Source organism: Palaemon carinicauda, chromosome 9 (genome assembly GCF_036898095.1).
Source record: "Palaemon carinicauda isolate YSFRI2023 chromosome 9, ASM3689809v2, whole genome shotgun sequence".
Lineage (NCBI taxonomy): Eukaryota > Metazoa > Arthropoda > Malacostraca > Decapoda > Palaemonidae > Palaemon > Palaemon carinicauda.
Window position 1 is genome coordinate 110,635,092 of NC_090733.1, and position 7,165 is coordinate 110,642,256.

Consider the following 7,165-nt stretch of genomic DNA (forward strand, 5'->3'; position numbering starts at 1 on the left):
CCCTAAAAATTCTTCCATGTTCAAATTTACTCATACATAAGTAGCTGCAATAGTGCAGGTGTCCGTGTCTGTCCACAGAGCAGGGTAATCTCTAACATCCTATGAAAAAAACATAATTAAAAATTCCTGGAAATTGAACGCAGATTAATGAACGTTTTGGAAAACACCCTCTCTGTTATAGTGACCATTTTGGCCTGACGAGTCAAGGTCAAACATAATTTTTCCCAAGACATGGTCATATCGATTTTGTTTTGACTGATTTTACCAAGGAAGTACGTTTTGTTAAGTAAGTGAACCAGAAATATGTCTTTTCTTTCTAGTAATATTTTCATTGGCACCAGTTTTCGTGTTTTGACTTTGTAAAATTCTCTTATTCTTGACTTTTAATATTTATATGTATAAATAAGTAAATCCTTGACCTCCTAATGAACATCACTTAGTAAATATCTTATCGTTAAATACATTTTTTTTCTATATCAGAGTAAAGGTTACACTCATTGGTACAGAATTACAGTGACTGTAGTATCTGTAATACCTCCTGTAGCCATTACTAAGGGGTCTCTACAGCGTCCCTCGACCCTTAGCTGCACCCACTTCTTCTTTGTCTACATCTTTTCCCACTTCTATGTGGGGTCGATGTTTCTGGTCAGCTTTCTCCATCTACCTCTGTCCCAGACCCCATCACCGGTTAATCCCTTTGATCGAAGGTCATCCTTGATACAGTCCACCCACCTTCGCTTTGGTCTCCTTCTCCTTCTCGTTCCCTGTACCTCCATTTCCATCACTCTCCTCCCAATATACTGTTCATCTCTTCTCATGACATGACCGTACCACCTCAGTCTACTTTCTTGGATTTTATCTGATAGTTTTCTAACTCCTGTGGTACCCCTAATTACTTCATTCCGTATCTTATCTCTTCTTGTCACCCCACATATCCATCTCAACATTCTCATCTCTGCCACATCCATCTTCTTCTCTTCTGTCTTCTTTATTGCCCACGTCTCCGCTCCATACATCATTGCCAGTCTCACAATTGTCCTGTGTACTTTACCTTTCAACTTAACCGCTATTTTCCTGTTGCATAGTACTCCACGCACTTTTTTCCAATTCTTCCATCCTGCTTGTATTCTGTGGTTTATTTCTGCCCCCAGATCACCATCCTCTGCAACTGTTGATCCTAAATACTTGAAATTTTCAACTCTTTTCAATCTCTGTCCTTGTAAACTAACTTCCCCATTCTAGCCATTTTTCAATCCCAAATACTCTGACTTTTTCCTGCTGATCTTCAATCCAATTTTCCATTTCTCTTCCCCACTCCTTTTATTTTTCCTCTATTCAACCTTTACTTTACCTTCATTTCTTCATTTAGATTTTCTAACCTCTCATAATATTTACCTCATAGGGCATCAGCGAGTTTTCCCCTTTGGTAGGCTATTGGAAGCGTCCCTGCCTGGCTGTCTGCTGGACCAGGGTTCAAGTCACGCTAACTCAATAGTTTCTTCAGTGTCTGCTATCTCACCATCCTTTTGAGCTTAGGAATGGGGGAGGGGGGTTAGTTTGGAGAACCTATAGGTCAGCCTGATGTGTCATCAGCAGCCATTGCCTGACCTTCCCTGCTCCTAGCTTGGGTGGAGAGGGGCTTGGGCGCTAATCATATGTGTATAAAGTCAGTCTCTAGGGCATTGTCCTGCTAGCTACGGCATTGCCACTGTCCCTTACCTATGCCATTCATGAGTGAAAAATGAAATGAAAATAAAAAAAATTTAGTGCATCATCACGAAATGACCTCCCCAGCTTCATGAGCATTATAGTATGTATTCCATAACTTTGGGAGCGGAAATATTCACCAATGTAAAAAGACATTTAAGAAAAAAATGTTTTTACCAATAAGAGCATCAGACTAATATTTGCTTCTCAATCCTCCAAATTACTCCAATTTAATTTTTTTTTCTTTTTAAACGTGATTTTACCCCTAAAAATAGCAGACTAATATCTGCTTTTCAATCTTGCAAATTACTCCAATTTCATTTTCTCAATCTCCTCATTTCCGACAAATCCCTTCTATTTATAGACTCCGTCCCCTGATGGTTTACAAATATCTCTTAGAGAAATCTATAACTAAATCTTTTTGGAAAACCCATTTAGAGAAAATGGTAAAAGGATAAAGATATTATTCAGAGTATAATAAAAATTAATATCAGTTATTACTCTTAAGTTTACCATGTGTATATTTCATGCTAGTAAAGAATAAAAGAATAAATATAAAGTAAAGGAAGGTAAGCAATAGTGCGGACAGTAATCAAGCATTCATTATCTTTTAACAGCATGGAAATTAATTGATTATGAGTTATCTGGAGTTCCAGTTATCAGGTTTACTGAAAGCAAATGGGCTTCGAAATGCGTTTTGAATAGCGATGACAACATTCCTCATTATGTGTTGGACCTCTCATCAAAGGACGTTGTAAAATTATTGTCCGAAGTTTTATCTATAATGAGTGTAACGTGAATAATAATATTTGCATAGAGATATATTGGCTCATTCTAGATTGAAATAAAAATATATTTTTTTATATAAATAAGCCAATTTGATTCAAGTTATTATAATCGAGAAGACGATCAGTAATTATTACTTGGAATAAAAAAAAAAAAACTAGAAGTACTCTTGATGATAGAAACTACTAGCCTAGAAATTTCTAGTTTAGTAAAATCTTATTCTAAACAATATTGGAAACCTTTTGACTTTAGATTAAAGCCGTTATGCTTAAACAATTGTTTATTCTTTATAACTTAGAAAAAAAATTCATACTAGAGTATATCTCCATTACTTCTTGAAGGGAAAGACTTTTTAAAGTCATACTTCGCGTTACTTCAGATGCAGCAAGTATCGTTCTACTTTAAAATGGATGAGTTCGTTGCCTCTGACGTTGTATCAAATTATTGTATCATAAAATAGATTTATGTTTCTTACTTGAAGATTTTACAAGCCAATACAAGCAGACATAGGTTCTCTCTCTCTCTCTCTCTCTCTCTCTCTCTCTCTCTCTCTCTCTCTCTCTCTCTCTCTCTCTCTCTCTCTCTCTCTCTCTCTCTGATCCCGAAGTAAAGAAAATCCAGATATGAGGTATATAATATATGGCTTATATGAATTTATATATGAAAAACACGGCTAAATGTGCAAAATTATTATTATATATATATATATATATATATATATATATATATATATATATGTGTGTGTGTGTGTGTGTGTGTGTGTGTGCGTGCGTGCGTGCGTGTATGTATGTATGTATGTGTGTGAGCGAGATTTTCCTTCCTGTATTAAACTCATATTTATGAACGCATGTCATAATTGCAGACGCTCCCAGATACACGATTCGGTATATAATTGTATCATTATTCCGTTGTTAACAATATCATCGGCTTTATTTTCTTGGAGTTGATCCAACTCTTGCCTTAGGATTCTCCTCCAAGGCCATGGAAAGAGTAATAAGAGAGAAATTATCCCACAGTGCAGAAAATTGGACGAGAATTGGAGAACGTTTAGGAGAAAGACCCTCTCCAATAAAAAAGCGACAATTGCTACATTTGTACCTTTACTAGTCGAGGTCAAACGTTTTCTTTCCTAGGTAAAAGCTTTTTCTTGGATTTCATATTACCCAGTTTAACTAGGCTGTAATATTACGCTAAACGTTTTCATTTATTTCATTGTCTATCGTTAAACATAGATGCATTTTGTCCTAAATATCAGTTTTTGTTTAGCATATTTTTGTCTTTGATTGGGCGTTGTGAATTGTACCTCTTTATACCTTTTCAGATAATGAATAATTGAGTATGAAAACAAGATGTTTAGATTAAAGGCTTAAAGGTCGCCCTTGGACGGCAGAGTCATAGAACAGGACATTATCTTACGACCGACCATGTGTACATATGATCAGCACCTAAGCCCCCTCTTCACCCAAGCTAGAACCAGGGAGGGCCAGGTAAGGGCTTCTGATGTCTCGGTAGGTACACGTATAGGCTTCCCAAAACCCAAGTCACCGAGAATAGTTTGGTTGCAATCACTTCTAGAGACTATAATACCTGAGCAGGGCTGGAACTCCCGATTCACAGATTTCGGGAGAGGAACGTTTCCAGTAGAGGGACACTAACTATGTTGTCATTTTTTTATGGTATGCCAATTAGTAAAATTTATGTCATCTATATTCTACGACTCCATTCCGTGTGTGTGAAGTCCTCAGAGACTTTGAAAAATTATAGGGCAAGGTTAGAAATAGGAAAGTTTACATGTGTTTTATGTATCTTAAAAATGAGTATGACGAGGTACCAAGAAGATTAGACTATTAGTGTTTGAGAAAGAGAGGAGTATCGGAGATGCTGTTAAGGTTAGTGTGGATGATGTATGAGTGGGCAAGGACCACAGTTAAAAAAAATTATATATATATATATATATATATATATATATATATACATTTGTATATATATATATATATAATATAGATATATATATACATGTGTGTATATATATATATATATATATATATATATATATATATATATATAATATAGATATATATATATATATATATATTTATTTATGTAGATAGCTAGATATATATATATATATATATATATATATATATCTATATTATATATATATATATACATGTGTATATATATATATATATATATATAATATAGATATATATATATACATGTGTGTATATATATATATATATATATATATATATATATATATATATAATAGATATATATATATATATATATATATATATATATATATATATCTAGCTATCTACATAAATAAATATATATATATATATATATGTATGTATATATATATATATATATATATATATATATATATATATATATGGGGAGACTGGAGCATTCCCTTAGGAGGTTGGCCTCTATCGGAGATCTGTCTCGAGTCTATTCCTGTTCCTTGTTGTTATAGACACTTCATCATCAGAATTAAGTAAAAGCGAAGAATTGCGAGAAATGATGCTTGCTGACACAGAAGACAAACTGCAAGAAAGGTTTTTAGCATGAAAATAAGATCTAGAAAGTGAAAGATTGACTGTGAACATTGGAAAGACATGTCTAATGACTATTAGTAGAGAAGGACATTTAGGAATTAATATTCTAGTGGAAGGTGGTGCAGTGTTAAAACAGAGCAGTGAGTTCCACTCCATGTGATTCATAATAACAGAGGAGGGAATTATTGAGAAAGCGTTAAGACAAAGTGGAAAATGCATTGTGAAAATGGAGAGAAGCGGCTGGATTTGATTTAGACAAGAAAATGTCATTTAGGCTCAAATTGAAGATCTATAAGACATTTGTCAGGACTGTAATATTACATGGGGCAGAAACTTGGCACTTAAGAAGAAAGAGGAGGGACTATTGAAAAGAACCGAGATGAGGATGGTAAGATAGATTGCTGGAATATCCCTACTGGAAAGAATGGAGTTTCGAAATATAAGAAGAATGTGCAGTATATGTAATGTAAAAGATAAGGCTAGGGAAGCTTGTCTGAGATACAATTGCCACGTAATAAGATGGGAAGAGATGGAACCAATCGACAGAGCTAAGAACATGCGAGTGATGGGGGAGGAGTACAGAGTGACAGCGGATAAGATGTATGGATGTAGTGGTGAGGAGGGATATGGTGCTGGGAGGAAACTTGGGGAAGAAGATACAAGGAATAAAGGAGGAGAAAGTTGACTCTAGTGGCCGACCCTGTTATACAGTTGGACTAATAAGGTCAAAATAAGAACCTTTCATCAGAAATGTCTTACTTCTAACAGTTTTATCCCTATTTTTGCTTCTTAATCCTTGTAATTGCTCCTTTGTTTTTCTCTATTCGTACCTGGAACTCAACGTCTGATATCTTAACTAAGGCCATTCGGTTGGAAGCTTGTAACTAAACCGTAATATTATCGTGGCAATTAGTTTCAGAACAAAGGAATTGAGAAAAGGCTGACGGTCACACAAAGACGCCGTTCAATGGCAATACTTCGAGTTGGGAATGGAGTGCTCACCCTTCCTCTCGGTACGAGTCATGAAGAAAGGATTATAAAATGAAACGGCATTAAATCCCAGTATTTAAAATACATGATTCTAACTTATCCTTCTAGCTTTATGGAAATCCATTTTGGCATTTGCTATAAGAATTATACATCTTTCATACCATCTTATACCCGCTAATAGTTAGATGATCTCAGTAGAGAAAAAAAAAAGCTACCCGTTGTATTAAAGAAAAATAGACCACTTCCAGATAAAACGAAATATTCAGTTGTAAATACAAGCGGTACAATCTTCTTCAAGTGAACCCATAAACAAAATATGGTAATATATATCTTTAAATTCAAATTTCATTCATTATTGAAAAATATACTGCTGCTACAAATACGAAATCAATAATGAAAGTTCATGACTATTAAAAACAGTTTAATTGATGATAAAAACCTCTGTGCAAAAGGTAGTTTCTTTGGTTGTCTCAACATCCACAGACGTTATGATGACAGCATTTATTTCCAATTCTTTCTAAATGAAGATCCATTTAGAAGCATTTCTTGCGTCTCAACATTCAACACGCAAAATATTTTGCTTTTCAGTTGGGTAAATTCGCTGTATCTATAGTGCTTTATATTAATGTTTCAATAGCTTAATACTCGATATTTTTTAATTACATAAGAATATATCAAACGGTTGAGAGAGAGAGAGAGAGAGAGAGAGAGAGAGAGAGAGAGAGAGAGAGAGAGAGAGAGAGAGAGAGAGAGAGAGAGAGGGGGGGTGGCAGAATTCATTATCATCTCAATGTATTTCAGGATAACCATTTCAGCTTACACACACACACACACACACACATATATATATATATATATATATATATATATGAGTGTGTAAATGTATATATGTATGTATATATACTATATATATATAAATATATATATATATATATATATATATATATATATATATGAATGTGTGTAAATGTATATATGTATGTATATATACTATATATATATATATATATATATATATATATATATATATATATATATATATATGAAAGCCTTATTAGTATTTATACAGTAATTTATATAGATTTTTAACTGTAAAAGGCAAACATTTTTGACAAGGA